At 37.2% G+C, this 24,798-nt stretch overlaps 1 protein-coding gene across 1 annotated transcript in view; it reads left to right on the plus strand.

Annotated features, from left to right (window-relative positions):
* Positions 1–16,203: 16,203 nt before the first annotated feature.
* The window catches only part of LOC136864337 (uncharacterized protein KIAA2013 homolog), a 299,319-nt gene continuing 290,724 nt past the window's right edge, over positions 16,204–24,798 (plus strand). Inside the window, exon 1 of the mRNA XM_068226239.1 lies at positions 16,204–16,760. The gene's annotated coding sequence lies outside the window, so the exon portion shown is untranslated. The remainder of the gene's footprint in view (positions 16,761–24,798) is intronic.

Genomic DNA, 24,798 nt, shown 5'->3' on the forward strand with positions numbered 1-24,798 from the left:
ACGATGACTTCCTTGTTGTGTACCCATGGCGGTTTGTCCAGCTTGTATATGTCTTTAGTTTTTTTTAAATCTGTTAAAATTATTCTGCGGAGTCTAATGTCATATGAAGTTAACACTATGTATTTTCTGTGGTTTGCCTCCGAAAAATAAACATGTATATGATGAACTTGGTTAGATCCAAAGAATTAATTCGCACTTCAATATCGGTTTTGGAACCTGGAGAAGAAATTAAAAGTCGAATTGGGCAAAAGATAGGAAGCAAAGACTAAAAAGAAAAATCTAGAAAGGACGAGAGACGACTACAAACGAACTCACCTTAAGCAGCCTGAGTGATCGGTGGACTGAGCTGGACTGATGGATGCGATCATGAGGTTAATTGGTGAGGCGGAGGGGCGGAGAGGGGAGGGGTAGAGGCGGAGCAACTGTCACGTAGTTAAGGTGGAGCGGAAGGATGTGGTAGTGGGGGTAAATGATGTGGGTATATACAGCGTATGGTTTGAAAAATCGAATTGTTTTAGGCGGTCTAATATTTCTTAACCATTTAATTAAGGGATCGTAAAGAATATTAGATTTCTCGGAAATTTTATTTAAATTTAGTTAGGGTTGAAATATTGATCGCAATGAATGAAACAATTTTCTACAATATTCATGATTGGCCCTTTGTTTGCTAGTTGAAGTATCTCAAAATCATATTCTATATCAGTGAACTTATGATTAGAGTTGTGAATGTGTTGGCCTATGGCAGAAAAATTGTTATATCTTACTGCGTTGACGTGCTCTGAATATCTCGTGGTGAAGTTGCGTCCTGTTTGTCCCACGTAAGAGGCGTTGCAGGCGATACACTTGAATCTGTAGATTCCGGATTTAGAAAATCTGTTAGAGGTGTTGACTGATGTTGAACTGTGTATATTTTCTGAAGTTCTATTATTAGTCCTGAAGAAAATTTTTACGTTATGCATTCGAAAGAGATTGGTGACTTGATGGAAATCGTCGTTGAATGTAATAGTAGATGAAACGGCAGTTTTAGGTTTTTCTTTTGTGACATTAATCTTAGGCCGGTGTCTAAATTTATTGATAATCTGTTCTGTAAATGATCTGTTGTAACCGTTAAATTTGGCGATTGCTCTTATAGTGTTGAATTCGCTATTAAGGTCTTTTTTAGACATAGGTATCGTGAATGCACGATGAAACATGCTATTATACGCTGGACGTTTGTGTGTTTGGGGGTGAATGGAATCTTGACGAATAGTATTGGCAGTTTGTGTCTGTTTTCTGAAGGTACTATATGAAAGAGCAGATGGATTTAGGAGAATAATTAAATCCAGAAATTTAATTACTTTATTATATTCGGATCTAGCGTAAATTTGATGTGGTGGTCAATGTTGTTTAGTTCTTGTAGGGTAGAGGTCGCATTCTTGATTTCTTCATCAATTATAACAAATGTGTCTTCAACATATCTAGCCCACGGGGAGGATGTTTGGAAAAGTGTTGTTATTTATTTTTGTATATTCCAGAAAGTCTAAATAAATGTCCGCTAGAATTCCCGATGCGGGTGATCCCATGGCCAGTCCATTTTGTTGACAGACTGTTTCATCGAATTTGAAGAAATTATTGTTGATGACCAGTTTCAGAAAGGAAATAAATTCTTGTATTTCTAATTTGCTTGTTTAAGTTATTTTCAATAATGGAGAAAATTTTGGTTGTGGGTATGCTTGGATACATATTTACTATGTCGAAAGAATGAAGGATATGATTGGGTTGTATATTAAATGACTTCATTTTTTCAATTATTTCGGTGGTGTTTCTGATGGACATTTTAGAGAGAAATTGATAGTTCTTAGTTAAAAATCGTTGAACAAATTACGCAGTTTTATATAGAGGACTGGGTTTATAGTTAATAATGGGCCGGATAGGAACGTCAATTTCATGTATTTTAGGGAGGGCTTTAACTGTGGATAAACCTGGGTTCATATTTAATAGTTTAGATGTTTCTTGATCTGTAAAAAGAAAAGATGTATTCTTTAATATTTGTTTTAATTGTCGCTGTATTTTCTGTGTAGGATCTTTATTGATTATTGTAAACGTCCTATTGTTAAAAATTTCTTTGGTTTTAGATATGTAATTAGTTTTGCTCATGATGACTGTAGTATTTACCTTATCCGCTTTTGTGACAATTAGATCGTTATTTTTAATTTTCTTTTTAAGTTCCGCGATTTGTTTATGTTCGGAGGTAAAACTATTGACATTAGAATTGATAGAGGGATTTCTTTTATTTACGTTATTAGAAATGAGCATCTTATCTAGTTTTCTTTTTACTTAAAATCTAATTTCATCTTGATTTTCTAGCGACATTTTATTGATTGTAGCTTCCGACTCAATAATCAAGTTAGTGCCTGTGTTTATTTTGTTCATATTGGGCCATTTATGCCTTGGGCCTGTAACCGTACAACAGGGTTACAGACTCCATTCTGTATTTATTATTATTATTATTATTATTATTATTATTATTATTATTATTATTATTATTATTATTATTATTATTAACCCGATTCATTAGATTTTATATATTCTGTTTCTCATCATTTAGACTGTAATAATTAGGTATCGCGTTTATTATTGTATTTAATCATAGGTTAAGTGAATATGTTTGTAATTATTCTGTATTGTAGTAAGTGAGATTTGTTGGTTTCATATTGTCATGCTGTGGCTTGTAACTTTGGCTAGATGAGCTGGCATAGTATTTTGCAATCGAGGCTATGTTTAACTGTGCAAGGAGATTTCCCGGTGACGCATTCGGCCTAGTCATTCTCGATCCGCTTGGGTAAGCTTAGACAACGCTTGACTGATGACATCAGTGCGTGGACACGTGATTACGACCAAGTGTCAGTATTCGCCAGCTACTGTATGTGGAAGTGGAAGGGATGAACAGTGAGTGGGGAGATGAGTCGTCATCGCGAGGTGATATAAGGTGATGCTACGGTAGGGAGAGGTACTCAGTTCATAGTATCATAAGCAGTTGATATCGTGCAGATCATATGTAACAGTCAGATGTATCAAATGGAAGAAGTGGTCTTAGTGTGATGGTCAGAGCTAAGAGTTGTGTTTGAAGAGGTAATCATCGAGGAAGTCTACAAGTGGTGCTTGTATCCGAGCAGAGACGGGTACTATGCTGATAAAGAAACATCATCTTCTTGTGAGGATGGACTTCACAAGATGTTTCAATAATATTTTCCAATTATTTAAAATATATTGAGTGGACGTAATTACATCGGAGCTCCCTACACGCGTACATGGTATGTAGGCCAACTCCTTGTTATATAAGAAGATTACAACAGACGGCTCCCGACTTCAGCTCACAGGTTTTCCCAAGAATTTCAAGTTCAACAGCGGTGTATGCAGACAACAGGTAATTAAAGCATCAGACATGTTATGCATTCATAACATGAAGAAGAGTGTAATCAGCGGCGATATCACATCTCACTTCAAGTTCATGCCAATAGCCTTTTTTGTTTAGATTAAATTTTTCCTTTTATTTAGTACCGCAAATCTCACGATATATTTCTTTTGTTAAATTAAAAGACGTCAATGATTGTTCATTGTGACGTAAATTTAGTCATAAACTCAGTTTTATTTTTAATTATAATACAGTAAGTGATTCCAGTTCCATGTACAATCCTCAATTGTGGAAATGCAACAGTAATTTAAGATTGTCCTGATCCATATCCCTGTATATTGCCAAATATGTGAGTTTATCACCTCACGCCTTGAGATAATTGATATAAGAGGTATGCTCTACCGAATTTTGTTGTTTTTCTTAAAAAAGCAACTGGCGCTCAAACAAATGTTATGTATATTGTATGAAGGAGATGTAAGTATAAGAGTAGTGGTCAGAGTAGCCACAACGTGTCGCCAGCAACGTGGGACTCGAAAGGTTCAGAAATAGTGTTTCTGAATGGCAATATACATGGATCAGTTCTTTTAATGAGTACGCACATGTTAAATTCACCGAGTAATGTTAGGAAGGTCATTTTGTTCAAGTTTGTATTTCAGGGGTAATGTCAGAGGAAGTGCAAGGGGAAATAGCTTTGAGATCGCGAAAAATTAGTAGGAAACCGAAGATGGACAAGGATAGCAATATGCAGTCAGGTGATGAGGCTGAGGTTATTGTGTCCAAGGAAATCCAAGGTGGTAACATAAATAGGAAGTTGGTGACTAAGGTAGGACCTGCTGAAAGTCAGAAAATAGTAGAAACTGAGGAAAACGCTGTCACGCAAGATCAAAGTAAAGGGGTGATTGACCTGGGTTTATTTAATTTGCTGATGTCCAAAATGACTGAGCAGAATAATGCCATGAGTGAGAAAATTGAAACGGTTATTAGTGAGAAAATTGAATCTCAGAATAATATTATGAGTGAGAAAATTGAAACGGTTATTAGTGAGAAAATTGAATCTCAGAATAATATTATGAGTGAGAAAATTGAATCTCAGAATAATATTATGAGTGAGAAAATTGAATTTCAGAATAATATTATGAGTGAGAAAATTGAATCTCAGAATAATATTATTAGTAAAAAAATTGAAGCTCAGAGTAATGCCATAAATAGTATTAATAAGAAGATTGATGATGTTAGTAATAAGATAGATCATAAGGTGTTAGAAATAAGTAAGCAAATGAATAATTTAGAAAGTAAAGTAAATAAGGAGTGTAGTGATATCAGAGCTGAGATGGAATTGGGTCGGAGCAATCTCCATGCGGAAATAGAACAAATTAGTGAGACATGCATCAAACAGATTGATGAATTAGGCGCCAAGATCGAGTCCAATAAAGGAGAAATCAATGAGTTAGTAGAAGAAAGGTTTGAAAAGATAACCAATACAGTGGGGCAAGAAACTAGGAAATGTATTAGTAGGGTAGAACAGGTGGAAAGAAAACTTGGAGAAGTAGGTGATCTAGAGAGTGAACAAAAATCACTATCACAGAAGGTGAGAGAATCGGAAGAAAAATTACAGGAGAAGTTAAGAAAAATTGAAGAAAAGGCTGAGGAAACATTGGAAGAAAAATTTCTGAGTTGCCAGAGAGTACTCCAGAAAGAAGTGCGTGATAGTAGAAATGTACGTGAAATAATTGTAAATAATGGTTTAATCACTAGAGATCATGATTTACCTAAGTTTTCTGGGAAAGAATTTAACCCGATGGAATTTATGAGAGTAGTAGAGAAGAAATTTGCTGTTCAATTAATAGACAATATTATTAGCTGGGAAACTGTATTGGAGATCTTATCTAATGCTTTCGTAGGAGAGACTAAGTCTTGGTTTCAAGTATATAAAAGCTCGATGTCTAGTATAACTGAATTTAAGGAGAAATTCATGGCTAAATTTTGGAGTGAAGGTGTTCAGAGTAGAGAGAGAGAGAGAGTAATGTTTGGCAGGTATAAATCTAACGAGGATGTTAGAATGACTGAATACTTTTTGGCTCATGTTTTGGTGTGGAGAAATTTAGAATGTATTGGACCTGAGGCTGATATAGTTAGACTTATGGCTAAGCACTATCCCGATAGAATAAGAGAAGCTGTTTGTATGCAAAGAGTGGAGACTATTAAGGAAATGGAGATTTTGTTGGAAAGTTTTGATGCTTTAGGTAGTAGCTTGAATAATAGTAGGACACTAAATAGGAATGTAGAAGGAAGGGGTAACCAATCTAATAATCAGGACAGGCCTATGAATAATCGTAACTACAGAAGAGAATATCAGGAGAGACCTAATAATAATTTCCACAGGGAGAGAAATTATCAAAATAGTTCGGAAAATTTCAGGACTGGGAGGCGTGATTATGGTAATCAACCAGAAGCTGGGAGGCGGGAGAATACAGGCCATAATAATAATGACGCTAGAGGAAATAGGCAACAGGGGAGGCCGACTGAGGTGTGTAACCAACAAGTCGTAACCGAACCAAGTACTTTAAACGAGCAACGGACTGTATAAACAGGTCACTGAGACAGTCCGTAAATGGTGAGTTCACGTATAAGGTAGATAAGTATGGCAATGTCGACCAGCCTATAGTTGTAAGTGAACATGATTGTGACCAAAGTAGCAATAATTCAAATGTTTTAAGTGACGACTTAATCGTCGACAATAAATTTTATAAGTGTAATTTAAATTTAGATATAAGGCAAGATTTGTTAAGTGATCTTATATTATGTAATGAGGATAATTTAAGTAGTGTTACTGTTACACCGACGATTGAACTGCTGATATGGGGCAGAAAAGTTAAGATTTTGTTGGACTCTGGTAGTGAGAAGTCATGTGTAAATTCCAAGCTGTATGAGGAAGTTTTGAGAGAGAAGTACGAGGTAGCGGAAATTCCAGTGAAGAATACGTTCATCGTAACAGCTGTTGGAAACAAGTCTCAAAGAGTGAATAAACAAATAGCTGTCCCCATTAGCATAAGTGGAGAATGTATTTTCCAACCATGCTTAGTTGTGCCTAATTTAGTTTATGCCGTTATTTTAGGTACTGACTGGTTAACGTGTCACAAGGCTAAATTAAATTTTGATCTGTGTAATGTCAATCTTATTTGGGGAAAGAGTAGCAGGGAAGTCAGTTTACCATATGATGTTTTGTCAGAAATTAGTGCGAATAAAGTGTGTTCTAGTACGGAAGGATCTTGTGAAATTCCTAATATGAGGAAAAATATTGATGTCTGCCATGTGTCTATACAGAGAGATTCTAGAGATGAATTGTATGAGACAGTGGAGAAATGTAATTTAGCGGAAAGTCAGAAGGACGAATTGTGTGAATTATTGATATCACATAGTGATGTTTTTAGCGATCGGCCTGGTAGAACACATCTTTACGAACACAAATTTAATGTTATTGATAACTCAACTTTTGTAGGACCGAAATATCCCATTCCGTTAAAATACGCTAGCGCTGTTGAAGAGCAGATTGACATTATGCTAGATTATAATATAATTGAACCATCATGTAGTCCTAATTTAAATCCACTTGTTATTATACCTAAGAAGGATAACACGGTAAGATTGTGCATGATAATTTTTGTAAGACTATATTGGATGAATTTGAGCTTGGTGACAAGGTTTTACTCAGAGTGCCACTCCCGTCATCAGCAGAAGCTGGTCAATTTTCTAAGTTTTTCTTGTTATATCAGGGATACTTCACCGTAGTGAAATGGATTGGGAAATGTGCTTATTCATTAGAAGACAAGGAAGGAAATATCGTAGGCACATACAATATAAGAAATCTTAAGAAATATATCATGTGAGTTTGTTGATTAATTTTCATTATTATGTTAATTCACCATATTTTATGAAGCTGGCATTGCGAACAGGACTTCAGTGAAATTAGCGTGTGTTGTGATAATAAGTGAGGCACGGCAGTGCAATAAACTCCAGTGCTTGGAGACAGTGTATATAATGAAATGTCTTCGAGAATTACTTTTGAACACTCAATGAACGTTTGAAACGACAGAAATGAGAAAGAAATGTAATCTGCATGTAAATAATACTGTATAATCAAAGTGAAAATGATAATTGATAAATGTTTTATATGTGTAACAACGAACATCCAGATGGATGATACTATGTACCAAATTTGTAAAGGGCATTTTTATACATGTATCTATGGTGTACTCGATTTCAGGTGATTGTGTAGATATTTCATGAATCAATCGATTCATTTAATCGATTATTTCATGAGGGAGGCGTTCTGTAACCGTACAACAGGGTTACAGACTCCATTCTGTATTTATTATTATTATTATTATTATTATTATTATTATTATTATTATTATTATTATTATTATTATTATTATTATTATTATTATTAACCCGATTCATTAGATTTTATATATTCTGTTTCTCATCATTTAGACTGTAATAATTAGGTATCGCGTTTATTATTGTATTTAATCATAGGTTAAGTGAATATGTTTGTAATTATTCTGTATTGTAGTAAGTGAGATTTGTTGGTTTCATATTGTCATGCTGTGGCTTGTAACTTTGGCTAGATGAGCTGGCATAGTATTTTGCAATCGAGGCTATGTTTAACTGTGCAAGGAGATTTCCCGGTGACGCATTCGGCCTAGTCATTCTCGATCCGCTTGGGTAAGCTTAGACAACGCTTGACTGATGACATCAGTGCGTGGACACGTGATTACGACCAAGTGTCAGTATTCGCCAGCTACTGTATGTGGAAGTGGAAGGGATGAACAGTGAGTGGGGAGATGAGTCGTCATCGCGAGGTGATATAAGGTGATGCTACGGTAGGGAGAGGTACTCAGTTCATAGTATCATAAGCAGTTGATATCGTGCAGATCATATGTAACAGTCAGATGTATCAAATGGAAGAAGTGGTCTTAGTGTGATGGTCAGAGCTAAGAGTTGTGTTTGAAGAGGTAATCATCGAGGAAGTCTACAAGTGGTGCTTGTATCCGAGCAGAGACGGGTACTATGCTGATAAAGAAACATCATCTTCTTGTGAGGATGGACTTCACAAGATGTTTCAATAATATTTTCCAATTATTTAAAATATATTGAGTGGACGTAATTACATCGGAGCTCCCTACACGCGTACATGGTATGTAGGCCAACTCCTTGTTATATAAGAAGATTACAACAGACGGCTCCCGACTTCAGCTCACAGGTTTTCCCAAGAATTTCAAGTTCAACAGCGGTGTATGCAGACAACAGGTAATTAAAGCATCAGACATGTTATGCATTCATAACATGAAGAAGAGTGTAATCAGCGGCGATATCACATCTCACTTCAAGTTCATGCCAATAGCCTTTTTTGTTTAGATTAAATTTTTCCTTTTATTTAGTACCGCAAATCTCACGATATATTTCTTTTGTTAAATTAAAAGACGTCAATGATTGTTCATTGTGACGTAAATTTAGTCATAAACTCAGTTTTATTTTTAATTATAATACAGTAAGTGATTCCAGTTCCATGTACAATCCTCAATTGTGGAAATGCAACAGTAATTTAAGATTGTCCTGATCCATATCCCTGTATATTGCCAAATATGTGAGTTTATCACCTCACGCCTTGAGATAATTGATATAAGAGGTATGCTCTACCGAATTTTGTTGTTTTTCTTAAAAAAGCAACTGGCGCTCAAACAAATGTTATGTATATTGTATGAAGGAGATGTAAGTATAAGAGTAGTGGTCAGAGTAGCCACAGGCCTTTCGCTAAGTTTCTTCCGTGGTTAAAATTACGTTGGAAAGATTGACTACAGGAGGATGGAAATTCTCGATTAATTTTCTTTGCTAACTAGTCTCTTTGGGCTGAGTTTTTGATGCAGTTATGGTCATTTTTAATGCAGCTATTTTCTTCTCTAACGTAAACTGTTTTTGTGAGAGTATGTCAAACAGTTTATTATTAATCTGGTTTAGAAATAAATTCCATTGAATGCCGGGAAGTAGACTGGCTGCTTCAAGGTGAGTCTCGTAAAGTTTATTGTTTTAAAACGATTTTTTCTTATATAAGAAATAAAGTTCGTTCTTCAACCAAATTTTGTTCGTCTTTTGTTGGGCTCGGACGGAACGTGGTGCGGAACGATGTTTTTGATATTTCCTTTCAGAGAGTTCGGTGTTAAATTGTGTAAAATGCATTGTTTCAAGAAGCTAATATCTTTGCCGATCTTTGGGCATAAATAACATCAAAAACTTCACACAAAAATACACGTGCTCTTATGACAGAATCAGTAGTTCTCAGGTCAATCCGCTAGAGAGAGCTCTTCTAACTGCCCCTCGATATCTCGCTGAGTGTCACGTATTGTCTCTACTGTATTTGACGTAAGCTAGATGTACAGTATTTAATACTATTATTTGAAATGTATGCACGTATAAATAAATAAATAAATAAATAAATAAATAAATAAATAAATAAATAAATAAATAAATAAATAAATAAATAAATAAATAAATAAATAAGTAAATAAATAAATAAATAAATAAATAAATAAATAAATAAATAAATAAATAAATGGCGTGTGGCCGCCGGAGAGGCCTGGGGCAAGTCTTTCGATTTGATCAAATACGCTATAGACAATACCGGACACTTCCGCATTCTCCCGTACTAAATTGCGAGACCAAGTTCAGTATAGGAAGGTCTAGTCACGCTACCACAATCCTTTGCTCTGACGGCCATATTGGGTCTTAAGCATCGTTATGATGTGAGCGGGCCCGATGTGATAATATGAAATATATTTGTATTTTTAAGGGAAATGGGATACTGCGCTACACCAACTTGTCAGAATAAGTCAACTGGCGGGATTATAGTGTTTCGCTTTCCAGTGATAAGCAATGGGGAGCTCAGTGGATACGGTGAAAATTACAGGCGTGATAAATGGCAACCGACTTATAATTTCGTCTTGTTCGAGGTTAGTAAGTTATTACAATGGAATTATTCTTTAAGAATCACATTTTTTGCATTTGTGGGTTCCACTATGTATTTTTCTTCTGATATCATTTTGATGAATCGCAATTTGAACAGAAGAGTGTAGATGGACGGTAACACTCAAGTGGAATTCGATCTCAAAAATTTTTCTAATCCACCCAAGTCTTTAAAATGTTGTAGGAAATTTTCCAAACAAATACGTTTTTTCTAAAGAAGCAGCAGATGTTATAGGGACTTTATAATAATGTTATTCGTGCTTTCTTTTTTCGAGTTACCTACGCAAGGGATGTCGTTTAGGCATAAGTAAAGTAGGTGACAGAACAAAGCCAGGACTCAGTTAAGGACCCCGTAGTCGCCTGTCCGGGCTTCCAAGTTAAGAGACCCTGGGGCCTCTTTTAGTCACCTCTTACGATAGGCAAGGGGATAGCGTGGGTGTTATTCTACCACCTCTACCCACGGGCTGGGGTTAAGATTAAGAAAGCATATCCAAACAGATTCGCAGTGTTATACCACTCCTACAACAGTGATTCATGTGATTCGAATGATAAGTGTAGCCCAATATTCATATAATGCCTAAGTATTCTTCTTATTCTTTTTACAATATGGTTGACGTCGCACAGACACAGATAGGCTTATGGTGATGATGGGATAGGAAAGGGCTAGGAGTGGGAAGGAAGCGACCGTGGCCTCGTAAATAAGGAACAGCCCCAGCATTTGCGTGGTGTGAACAATGGGGAAAACACGGGAAATCATCTTCAGGGTTGCCAGCAGGGGAGTTCGAACCAACTATCTCTGGAATGCAAGTTGATAGCTACATGATCCAAACCACACCAGCTACTTGCTCGGTCTTCTTCTTCTTTTTCTTCTTATAATGATGATGTTGAGTATTACCTTGATTTTTTTGCCAAAAGCCAACGGAAGACTGTAGCCCTACAAATTATTATCACCGGTTTTCAAATGATGTTGACATAAACATAATACAGATGTCGGGTTTGAACCATTTTTTGGGAACAGTAGAATACATCCGGGGTATCCCCTTCCTGTCGTAAGAGGCGACTAAAGGGGACACCAGAGACTCTTAACTTGAGAGAGTGGCTTGGCAACCACAGGGCCCTTAGCTGATTCTTGGCATTCTTTCCACTTACTTGTGCCAGACTCCTCACTTTTTCTTTCGTATCCGACATTCCTTGGTCAACTCTTGTTCTTTTCCGACCCAGACGGTATTAGAGCATTCAAAGCTTTGAGAGTCTTTCATTTTCACGAACTTCATGGCATTTGTCTTTGTTTGGCCAATACCACAATTTTTCCAAGTGTCGGATCGTTTCAAAATTTCCCCTCTGATTAGTGTTAAAAGTGGATGTTTACCCAATAGTACTTCCTCTTAAAACAATAATCACCACCTCCACATTTTACTAATCACCTGCATGGGTTATCCATAAACTATTTAGAGTAGCTAAGAACATCACTCTTGTTATATATGAGAAGAGTATTCTTGCCTCAGAATCCAAAGAATTTACCACATCAATGGATAACAACAGCGTGCAGCCAGTATCCAGTACTCGGGAGATAGTTTCTTCTAACCCTACTGTCGGCAGTCCTGAAAATGGTTTTCCATTATCACACCAGGCAAATGCTGAAGCTGTACCTTAAGGCCAAGGCCTCGGCCGCTTCCTTCCCACTCCTAGCCCTTTCCTGTCCCATCGTTGCCATAAGATCTATCTGTGTCGTTGCGACGTAAAGCAACTGGCAAAAAGAAAAAAAAAACAGCGAACATAATTTAATGCCCTCAAGCCAAGATGAATTCAGTCTTTGTCAATATGCTGAAGTAACCTTTTAGAAACGCAGTACCCGTTAATACCTTCTTAATAAAGGAAATGCTCAAGGAAATTTACTACAACTGTCTTTAAATAATTTTAAGTTCAATATTTCATTTATTCATTATATAATAGAGGTAGGCCTACTGTATATATTTCTATGTTTCTGTCAATGAGATTACGTATTTTGACAGACGATATTGATTAGAAACACGGTATGATCAAGTAATATAGATTTGAAAGAGTATACATGAGCACTTCTCCTGATTCTTTTTCTATAAAAATGAAATTTAGGTTCTATTAATTATCTGCAAATTCAAATAGCTGTGAATGCATTCATGCCATTTACGAGTTATACAATTATATACACATGAACAATAGATGTCCAGTTAAATTCTGCATGAGAAATAGTTGTTCATTTGTTTTTAGATCAATAATTGGTGCCTAAATCCTCTAAATTCGAATACACTTGTCTTTGATTACCGGTACGTTCACTTATGGACACAATATGGCAGCTCAATAAGTAGCATTCGTGACTTGACCTCCCTAGACATACCTTGGCGAGACATGTTGACAGTGGCGCACCTGGTGGCCCGACCTTAATTGTCAGGTGGTATTATGAAACTACACAAGTTGCATGTAAAAATTGATAGAAAAAAATGAAACTAAATCATTATGTTTGCATTATTCTACTACGAAAGTTGAATGTTAATACTGATAGAAATAATTAAACTCAATAATGATTTCGTTTTGTCCGAATTCTTGGCTGAATGGTTAGCGTTGAGGCCTTCTGTTCAGAAGGTAATGGATTCGATTTTCGGCGGGATCGGATATTTCAGTAGCGTCTAATTAATTATTCTGTTTTGGGGACTGTGTGCTTGTTTTTGTTCCAGCACTTTCTCTTCTAATGCAGACAACATAAGAAGCCAAGAACTGGGACAAAACGAAATCATTATTGAGTTTCAGAAGTTTCAGAACCACATGCCTATCTTTTCATGTTGAATTCTGCTTACAGATTTTTAAGAGGGTGGATTTTCGTGATCTAATTTTACGAAATCTAATCCAAGTGGAACCTGGAAAATTGCAAAAGAGATGGCATTTTCTTCATTATAATCCCATTAGCTACATATTTCCCTAATGCAATTACAGAAAGAGTTTATGAACTTAGATAGGGAACGATGGTTACACAAGTCCACAGAAATCGAACATCTTTTCAGTCTGTCGAGGAAACAACCTCAGTATAAATATTACACTATAACATTTGGTACATATAAAAAACACATTATTAAAATTAAATTGGCGTGTCCGACAGACTGAGTTACATTTAAATGAGTCTACACTGGAAAGTATGGCTTCCTTCTTAACAGAGAAGTCCACAGAATCGCTGAAAGAAAATTAAGAATTTATGAAATTTTGGAACTCTGTTTTTGAAATGAAAAATCGTGTAGGCGACTTCATCTTTCCAAATCTTACGAATTTTGTGAAGGCAGTGCTCTGTTTAGCCTACATTCTTCTGCTGCAACAGAACGTTCGTTTTTCTGCTGTTACTATCTATAAAACCGAACTGAGGATCAAACTTCAATCCTGTATGTTGAATGGGCTCCTTCTAACAAAGGAGAAACTAAAACATTCTTCTGTCCAAAATTTTCACATTGCTAAACGGTTCATTGCTTTGGCAATATTTTACAAGGATTTCGAGGAGAGCAAAGTGTGAAATGCATGTTAATATATTCTGAAAGACGGTCAACTTCTGGGTAGTGTACCGGTATGAAGACAAAAGGCGCGTGCGTGTGGTGTGAATGTTGAACTGAAATTCGTGAGAAAGTTCATAGTGTTCATATTCTAAACATTAATAAAGGCGTTGCCTACGCTATAATACAAGGCCTTGAAATGCACTCGCGGAAACGGGTTGCTTCCTAGTTCACCATTCAGCCGCTAGGATCGCGGAGTTGCCCCCTTGTATTCGTATGGCCGTATATGTCAATAAGTAAAGTATATCCTAAATAAAAAGAATTGAATATTTTTGCGAGTATTGGCAGTACTTTATTTATAGAGCGGTGCTGCATTGGCTTGGATATGTCATTGAAGTTTCAAAACTTTCTTTCTGACGGGCTTCTTATCAAGTTTCAAAACTTTCTCTCTTCTACTTCAGTGGCTCAAAGCAATGTTGTCTAACAGAGGTCTCAGAAATTTTCATAGTAGAAAAAGAGGTGGTTTGTCGCCTTTACACTTTCCACATTTAACTTCACTGTTGAACATGTCTTTCGAAAAAATAAACGTACACCTTTTAATAACTGTCTTCGGGACAAGTACTGCGTAGCGGAAGTGACAAATTCCGTCGTTCACTGCAGAAGTGCCACAGACGATTTTCGGTATGTGAGGGCTCCGCGAACTTGATAACGAATAAGACACAATGGACTTTGAGAAGCTGTAGAACAGATATGTTCTAAACAGCCTTTACAGTCTGTTTTTTCTTTTGCCACACGAACCATAAAGTCGTTGTATTCCGCTTGGCGTCTTAGGTAGCTGAAGAAGAGCTCGATATCATAGCTCGTTAGGTTCCTCATCAATGAATAATGCAAATGTATACTTATGAGGTATTTTACGCAGGCCACAGTGGACCGGGTAGTCAAGATCTATGCCTGATACATTTCTCTCATGATTCTTTTTTACTTTCTCTGAATGCATTTTAAGTTTCTTAATATATGACAGGAAATCATTAATCAACCAACTGAGGAGTTCATCTTCAGTACTAAAAGTTTTTTTTTTGCTAGTGACATTACATCGCACCGACACAGATAGGTATTATGGAGACGATGGGATAGAAAAGGCCTAGGAGTTGGAAGGAAGCGGCCGTGGCCTTAATTAAGGTACAGCCCCAGCATTTGCCTGGTGTCAAAATGGGAAACCACAGAAAAACATCTTCAGGGCTGCCGACAGTGGGATTCGAACCCACTATCTCCCGGATGCAAGCTCACAGCCGCGCGCCCCTAAGCGTACGACCAACTCGACCGGTTAAATGATGCTCGTTTGTTCTCGTTCCTGAATATGTCCCATGTGAGGTGTTGCAGACGTTATGCGCATTGAACAATTTAATAAAATGCTCCATAAAACAAATGGCTTATTTTAAACTGTATTTTATGCTCTCGGGACAAAACCACCTCCATACTTTACAAACCAGAGATTGTTTCAGGGGAAAATACAATATTTTTAGCTCTTGCTACATTCATTTTCGTGAAATTTGTTGGGCAAATTATTTTCCTCGTTGGTTTCCTAATTTAAGATTTCTGAGTTTGAAGATGCCTCTCAAATGATTGCCGGTCACGGTAGCATAGTTTAAAAAAAAGCCCAGTGACAAATTTTGGGATCGCCCGATTCTTATGACGTAACTCGGATCAAAACTTAGGACCATTGACTGGAAACTTGTGAAACGAAATTCCACTACCTTTAATTTCTCGTGAATAAACCATGACTGGAAGTGCGAATGCTTAACATCAGCAAATACATATGTTCACAACCAACTCAGTTAATGAACACGTTTAAAGGCGCGAGCCTGGTCGACAGGGGGCAAGATAGTGATCCTAGCGGCCCGGCATTGAACTTAAGTTAACCACTTGCATAGCGTTTTACGGGCTCTAATTCCAGGCCTTGTATTATAACGTAGGCAAGGAATAAAGGACTCTCAACTCGTAGTCAGCTCGGAACTGGATGTGTCGACGGTGGTGATTGAAACTGCAACATTGCTGCTTCCGATCATAAATATCAAAACCGCTAAGTTTTGATTGTTACAAATTTCTCATTTAATAAATGTGTATTTTGATAAGTATACTCTGCCTTAATGAATAATCCTTCTCCATTGTCAAAAAAATGATTTTGTACTTTTTTCCATAATCTGGTACCTTTTTAGGGGAATATTTAGTACGAACATTTTTTGCCTGGTGGCAACCCTGTTCTAGTGAATATGTCAGCCTACGTGACGTCCATGAGTCAATGTTGTGATTTGAAGACCGAATTCTGTATACTGTTGTATGATCTGTTTTCTGAAATGGTCTTTGGTCTCAAGTGCAAATTTCTTGCTTGATGGAAGTTGTTAAGTCGATGTATTTAAATGAGGGTGAAATTGAGGTAAACACAACTGAATAGCGACTGGTGATCATTTTACAGTAAGGAATCCAGAACAATTTCCCTTTTCATCTGTTTTGCGGACTTTGTTTATTCAAAATGTTTTAAATAGTAGTATGAAAACGTTGATTGGCATTCGAATACCCTGGGTTTGTGCAGTGTATTTTTTATAAGTGTAATCAAATAAGAATGATTCTCATGACGGTCTAGGTTAGTGGATTTTCATCTCGTCATAACGTGCCGCGAACATATAAGGGAGAAATGTCATCGTACATTTTGTGTTGATTACAAGTGTCAAATTTTAATGGAACCGTTGTTGTACTTTGAGTACTGTGTAGTGTGGAACGCAATATATAAATTTGGGAATTGCTGTTCGTTGTGCAGCAGTGTATATTTGATTAAGGTAAGAGAGCTTTATTTGTTTACTGAATTTATATCTTGAATTACTGTATTCATTTCATTACATTTTAGTGTATGGCTTATTCAGTAGTTTACAAAGTGTTGGGTAATGAGTTTCATGCCCGTTTTAAGATCCTTTGTGGTAATCTGAGTATGTAAACCATGACAAATTTAAAGTGTGTTCACAGTACCTACTTCCCAGTTGTTATATTTTGTAAATGTGTGTGTCACCGACCGCATGTCTGCGTGGTTGAGTCTGTAGCTGTCAGTTTGCATTCGGAAGATAGTGAGTTCGAACCCCACTGTCTGCATCCCTAAGATGGTTTTCCGTGGTTTCCCATTTTCACACCAGGCGAATGCTGCGGCTGTACCTTTCAATCAATACTGATCTGCATCTAGGGCAGTCGCCCGTGTGGCAGATTCCCTATCTGTTATTTTCCTAGCATTTTCTTAAATGATTTCAAAGAAATTGGAAATTTATTGAACATCTCCTTGGGTAAGTTATTCCAGTCCCTAATCCCCCTTCCTATAAATGAATATTTGCCCCAATTTGTCCTCTTGAATTCCAATATTATCTTCATATTGTGATCTTTTCTACTTTTAAAGACACCACTCAAACTTATTAGTCTGCTAATGTCAGTCCACGCCATCTTTCCGCTGACAGCTCGGAACATACCACTTCAGTAAAATTAATTATATTTGTATTGAATAGGTGGATGCAGTAATTTTATTCTTGGAAGAATTTTACTTATTGTACCGTACCTTAAATACGGAACAAATGAGATTAGTTTCTTGTAGCCTATACTTGTAACATACCGCTTAGTCGAGCAGCTCGCATTCTTTCTCTCAGTTCTTCCCAGCCCAAACTTTGCAACATTTTTGTAACGCTACTCTTTTGTCGGAAATCACCCAGAACAAATCGAGCTGCTTTTCTTTGGATTTTTTCCAGTTCCTGAATCAAGTAATCCTGGTGAGGCTCCCATACACTAGAACCATACTCTAGTTTGGGTCTTACCAGAGACTTATATGCCCTCTCCTTTACATCCTTACCACAACCCCTAAACAATCTCATAACCATGTGCAGAGATCTGTACCCTTTATTTACAATCCCGTTTATGTGATTACCCCAATGAAGATCTTTCCTTACATTAACACCTAATTACTTACAATGATCCCCAAAAGGAACTTTCACCCCATCAACACAGTAATTAAAACTAAGAGGACTTTTCCTATTTGTGAACACACAACCTCAATTTTAACCCTGTTTATCAACATACCATTGCCGGCTGTCCATCTCACAACATTATCGAGGTCATGTTGCAGTTGCTCACAATCTTGTAACTTATTTATTACTCTATACAGAGTATCATCATCCGCAAAAAGCCTTACCTCTGATTCCACTTGTTTATTCATATCATATATATATAAGAAAACATATAGGTCCAATAATAATGTCTTGAGGAATTCCCCTCTTAATTATTACAGGGTCAGATAAAGCTTTGCCTACTCTAATTCTCTGAGATCTATTTTCTAGAAATATAGCAACCCATTCAGTCACTCTTTTGTCTAGTCCAATTGCACTCATTTTTGCCAGTAGTCTCGCATGATCCACCCTATTAAATGCTTTAGACAGGTCAACTGCGATACAGTCCATTTGACCTCCTGAATCCAAGATATCTGCTATATCTTGCTGGAATCATACAAGTTGAGCTTAAGTGGAATAACCTTTCCTAAGACCAAACTGCCTTCAATGAACCGGTTATTAATTTTACAAACATGTCTAATATAATCAGATATAATGCTTTCCCAAAGCTTACATGCAATGCAAGTCAAACTTACTGGCCTGTAATTTTTGGCTTTATGTCTGTCGCCCTTTCCTATATTCACAGGGGCTACTATAGCAACTCTCCATTCATTTGGTATAGCTCCTTCAACCAAACAGTAATCAAATAAGTACTTATCCCCAGAAATCTTATTAATTCCAGCCGTTTTTCGAGTTTTCAACTTTTGTATCTTATTGTAAATGTCATTGTTATCATAGGTAAATTTTAATAATTCTTAAATATTAGTCACCTCCTCTATCTGGACATTATCCTTTTAACCAACAATCTTTACATAATGCTGACTGAATACTTCTGCCTTCTGAAGATCCTCGCATACACACTACCCTTGTTCATTAATGATTCCTGGAATGTCCTCCTTGGAACCTTTTTCTGCCTTAAAATACCCATACATACCCTTCCATTTTTCACTAATATTTGTATGACTGCCAATTGTGCTTGGCATCATGTTATGCTTAGCTGCCTTCTTTTCTAGATTCAGTTTCCTAGTAAGTTCCTTCAATTCCTCCTTACTTCCACAGCCATTTCTAACTCCTATTTCTTTCCAAACTGCACCTCCTTCTTAGTTTCTTTATTTCTCTATTATAATAAGGTGGGTCTTTACCATTCCTTACCACCTTTAAAGGCACAAACCTGCTTTCACGTTCCTCAACAATTGCTTTAAACCCATCCCAGAGTCTGCTTACAATTTTATTTACCTTTTCCCACCAATCAAAATTACTTTTTAGAAACTGCCTCATGCCTGCTTTATCAGCCATATGGTACTGCCTAATAGTCCTACTTTTAAGACCTTCCTTTCTACCTATCACATTTATTTTTAACTACGACAGAAACGGCTTCATGATCACTAATGCCATCTATTACTTCGGTTTCTCCATAGAGCTCATCTGGTTTTACCAGCACCGCACCAGGATATATTTCCCTCTAGTTGGTTCCGGTTAGGAGTGCACAGCTGTGAGCTCGCATCCTGGAGATAGTGGGTTCGAAACCCCACTGTTGGCAGCCCTGAAGATGGTTTTCTGTGGTTTCCCATTTTCACACCAGGCAAATGCTGGGGCTATACCTTCATTAAGGCCACGGCCGCTTCCTTCCCATTTGTAGACCTTTCCTGTCCCATCGTCGCCATTAGACCAAGCTATGTTGGTGTGACGTAAAGCAAAAAATAAAAAATAAATTGTTTCCATCACTTTCTGAATCAGCTGTCCTTACCATATTAGCTCATTTGCCATTTGTTGGTCATGCTTCCTGTCATTCGCATTTCCTTCCCAATTGATATTTGGTAAATTTAGATCCCCCGCTACAATCACATTTCTCTCCATGTCGTTTCCCCACATAGCTGATTATCTTATCAAATAATTCTGAATCCGTGTCAGCGCTACCCTTTCCCGGTCTGTACACTCCGAAGACATCAAGTTGCCTATTATATTTAGAAATGAGCCTTACACCTAGAATTTCATTTTTCTCATCTTTAACTTTTTTGTAACTTACAAATTCTCCTTTCACCAGAATGAATACTCACCCTCCCACCCTTCCTATCCTATCTCTACGATACACTCTCCAGTTCCGTGAGAAAAATTCTGCATCCATTATATCATTTCTCAGCCATGATTTAACTCCTATTACAATATCTGGTAAATATATATCTATTAAATTACGTAATTCTATTCCTTTCTTTACAATACTTCTACAATTCAACACTAACATTTTTATATCATCTCTGGTTGAATTCCAGATCTCTGTACCCTTGTCACCGTTCCCTAGACAACCCCGTTTCCGTGAATGTACCTCCCTATTATCCTTCCAAACAAATTTCCTGATTTATACGTACTACTGCGTTTTAAGTGAAGGCCATCTGAGTGCAGATCCCTATCTGCTACCCACCCATTAGGTTATAGAAATTTCACTCCCAGTTTCCCACATACCCACTCCATATTCTCATTTAAATCCCCATTCACCCTCCAGTTGTATCCCTCCTATCCGGTATTCCACTGATAACAATCTCAGGCCGATGACCTTCGATGTTAGGCCCATTAAAACAACAATCATCATCATCGATATCAATCTCCGCTTCCTTAAACTTCACCCTGCTGCATTTACCAGATCCCACACATCCCCAACTATGTTGGTACTTATATCAGAATGCCTTACGTTGTTGGTACCAGCGTGAAACACTACCACCTTCTCCTTCCCCTCCTACCTCTCTTCTACTTTCCTCAACATCTGCCTCAACCTAATAGGGATGTATAGAACTAGCACCGATAGAGCGCACTGCTGTTGTACTGGGTAAGCGCAATCCGCTCTTCATTTGTTTTCTGTGTACTCATGCCGCTAAATATCCACGAATTTAAGTTGCTTAAATTGTTATTTCCGTGACTGTGCTGAGCTATTGCAGTATTCCTCTTTGAAAAAATCAAGAAAGCTCATTTTCGTTTCATCAGTTTCCACAAAATAAAGAAATGAGGAAGAAATGGTTACATGCTGTTAGAAGGAAAAATTTCGGTGAGAAGAATCTGACCGAAAATATTAAAGTGTGTTCCCATTATTTTCAACCCGGTGACTTCACGAAAACTTTGTTGGGTAAGTGCGATTTACGAAGGGAAATAATTCCTATTTTCTGCCTACAAACTGATTAGGCATTTTGATAACAACCACCGAATTTATGTGTTTGTATTTAAAGGTGAGAGATCAAGATTAAAACCGGGCGCTGTTCCGTGGACCACAAACAGAACAAAAACAAGAAAGAGGCCATACACCAGAAAATTGCTGGATTACCATGAAAGCCTACATTATCGGAATATGTAAGAAATCACCTCCTTTGAAGTACGGGAAGAAATCGTTAATTTACCGGAAGAATTGATTGTGACATATTTGTGGCTCTCATTTTCAAAGACATCAGCACTCAAAAAATACTGCAGGTAATTTGGTTGTTGTGCAAACAATGCGTAATCCTGATGCCATATTGCTTTATACAGGATTTGTAGATGTCCAACATTGTAATTTGGTGTTTGCTGTTGTGGGAGAAAACGGACACAATTTACAGATATTCCCTCTTGAACCCAGACTGTGTTTCTTCTTGACAGTTATGAACCTAGGACCAACAAATCTCACAAAGAACTAGGCCTTAACTTCGGAATCCATAAAACTACTGTTGGGAGAATATTTAACTTAATGTTTGGATCAATTTCATGTATTGCCAATTTAAAGAATTGAACATTTGGCCTGATAGAGAAAATTCCCTTGAAAACAGCCCCCTTGCTTTCAGACAGAAATACCCCTCGACTAGAGTTATAACTGGTGCAACTGAGATTATAATAGCAAAACTTGTTCCAAGGGCAAACATTCCACTTTCATAGGGCTAACTGGCCTCAACCGTTTGGTAGGGGGATGCTGAAAAGTTTATAAATTTTGGCTGCATGTTTTTGAACACTGAATAATACCAGTCTTGGGGAAGTGCTCTAATGCATAGCTTACAGCAGCAATGTGCTTATAACATGCCTTGGGGCCTGCTCCAGCAAAACGTTCACATTCCCTCCTATAATGTCACCAGGTAGCCTACTCCTAAAGTAAGCTTCACATTATAGGTCTTATGTTTTGTGTACTCGGATTTCACAGCACTGCATTTTAGAATTTCACCTGACTGAAATTAACCTTTTATAAACAAAACAAACTTTTCACTGAAAAGTCTGTATCCCGCATAACACAATGATTTGTAGTTGGAAACAGGTGCTCCATCTATTTCCGATTTTCTAAATACGAAACAATCCATCAGATGGAAATTTGTAATAGTGATCTTCACCTTATGGCTGATGGTCAAATATTCAAAGGAACTGGCACTGGGAAACTCAAGAATATTCACATGGTTTTGGTAGTGAACAAAGGCTGTATCTGCAGTTTCATGTAAGCCATCAACCTTAAAAAAAATACATGAATTGAAGTTTATAAGCAAGGGGAGCAAGTGCGTGTTTAAATATCTATTTATGATTTAAGTTTTGTGGATGTACATACATTTATCAATGCGCAGTACTCAAAAGCATGCTGACTCCGATTCATTATTTGGATAGTAAAGCGTGTTAGAATTTTCTAATTACCGCTGTACTAATTCTTCCTTCCTCCCGCTAGTTTTAGCGTTTCTGGTCCGTAGCTCATATTGCAGCTGTTTAAGGCTTAAACGCTGAAAATCGTCCGTAATATACTAGGGGATATACCTATACAATTAATTAATATAGTCTTGGAGTAAAATTAGAGAAGATACAATCGGCTTTAGCTCAGAAAACTCGGTCACATTCTATACATTATTTGCAGCTGACAGGGAGAAATATAAGACTATCGCCTTGCGCTTACCCAGTAGTACACGAGCGCTATCTGGTGCGAACTTTCTCTGCCTACATCCCTATTCCTGGATAACACTCTATCCTGGTTCCCTTTCCTCCACACACTATCCCCACTAGTCTAACGATGGAATCCCCCATGACCACAGCCTGAACCCTACCCACCTCATTTGATCCCCTCCCCTCCTGGTCAGCCCTATCTTTCGTGATAGCTGCAGAAGCTACTTCCTCCTCCCTTTTCTCCTTCCCATGACCCTGTTCCTTGTGTCTTTTCGTATCCTCTACCCTATATTTCTCTTTCCTACCTTTTCCCTTCCTCTTACTTCCACACATCTCTGCATCAGTTCCCTGTTCCTCATCTTCCTTCTGTTGTTCCACCTGGAGTGATTCGTATCGATTTCGCACAGACACCTGTCCTGCATTCTGATCCTGAATAGAGCCCTTAGCGTGCAGTCTCCTTCCCCTTACAACATTAGACCACCTGTCTTCTACAACTCCCCCCTTTCCTTCATCTCCCTCTTGTACACCTACTGTAACCTGTGCATTGTTTGAGGGAGGCCTATCTTCCTTCTTGTCTTCTGTGAGAATCCTAATTATCTCCCTCAAACTCTCCAACTCCTCCCTCATACCCTTCAATTCCTCACCACACCCACAGTTCCTACCCTTGCACTCCTTAGCCATTCTTTATGGGGGGGGAAGGAAAAATAAAATGACTTATGTGCAAAAACAATGAATAGTGGGATGTATTGTCTGGGATAGTACTTGGGATCACACGACAATCAGGTAATTAATATACGACTACACTACAATACTACTTAATTGAACTCTACTTTTATCCAACAACACCCTAACAGGATAAAAACTGCTGTTAATTACTGAATACCGAAAGGAATACACAAGAATTACACAATTCTAAACTGCAATTAAGCCTATCCTAATTACAACAACAGAATTTTAGTAAGAGTTTTCTACGGATACCTCTACTATACCGGTACTACACAAATATTTTACAATAATAAAATAAACACGCTAAATTCAAATAAGATATTACTCGTATACTACTGTAGAGTACACTACAATAATTTTAAACTACGTTCAGACGTATCCTAATTACTAGTGGTGGTAACGGTTCGGTTCGGAGCAAGTACTGTGACGTCATTACTCAGTTAAACCGAGTAGCCTACAACTTTATAGCTGTAAATTTGAACTTTATATTGACCTTCTAAGCTACAGTTTACATTCATAAAGAAGATTATCAATTATTATCAGTGGCACAATGCTCCGTACTATCTATTATTGGTTATTTGCACAATTTTTATAATGTAATATAAATTTAGCAGATAACATACAGGGTAATTACAACTCTGTGCTTAATATGAGGCATATCAAGTAGACATAAATAAAGAAATAAACATACAAATGAATAAATAAATACAATAGATATTAATGCATAAGGGTAAACGCACCGTATTCCATAATATGATAATTGACGAAACAAAATCTAGTGCTTTGAAATGTGCCTAAACTCATGAAATGAAAAAAATCTGTTAAGATAACATCAGTAATGGAAATAGCCTAAGTAAAGTATACAAATGAACTAAATTCTTCATCTAGTAACAAGAATTAAAATCAAGACACAGACAGTATGGGAAGTACCGTTAGTGTTCTGTATTGCATGGAACAGGTGTTATGTAGGAGGAATTTCCATTCAGAAATATCAGAGTTTCAGCTCGTTTTGCACAAAGCGACGACCTTCGGTCTGAAAGAATTTGTCCAGCACATGAAAACACCTCCTATGCGGGCACAGATGTAGCAGGTACCCTAAGGTAAGCAAGAGCAAGTTCACTTAAGGGTCAATGAATATTAAAATTTC

This window comes from Anabrus simplex, chromosome 2, assembly GCF_040414725.1.
Source record: "Anabrus simplex isolate iqAnaSimp1 chromosome 2, ASM4041472v1, whole genome shotgun sequence".
NCBI lineage: Eukaryota > Metazoa > Arthropoda > Insecta > Orthoptera > Tettigoniidae > Anabrus > Anabrus simplex.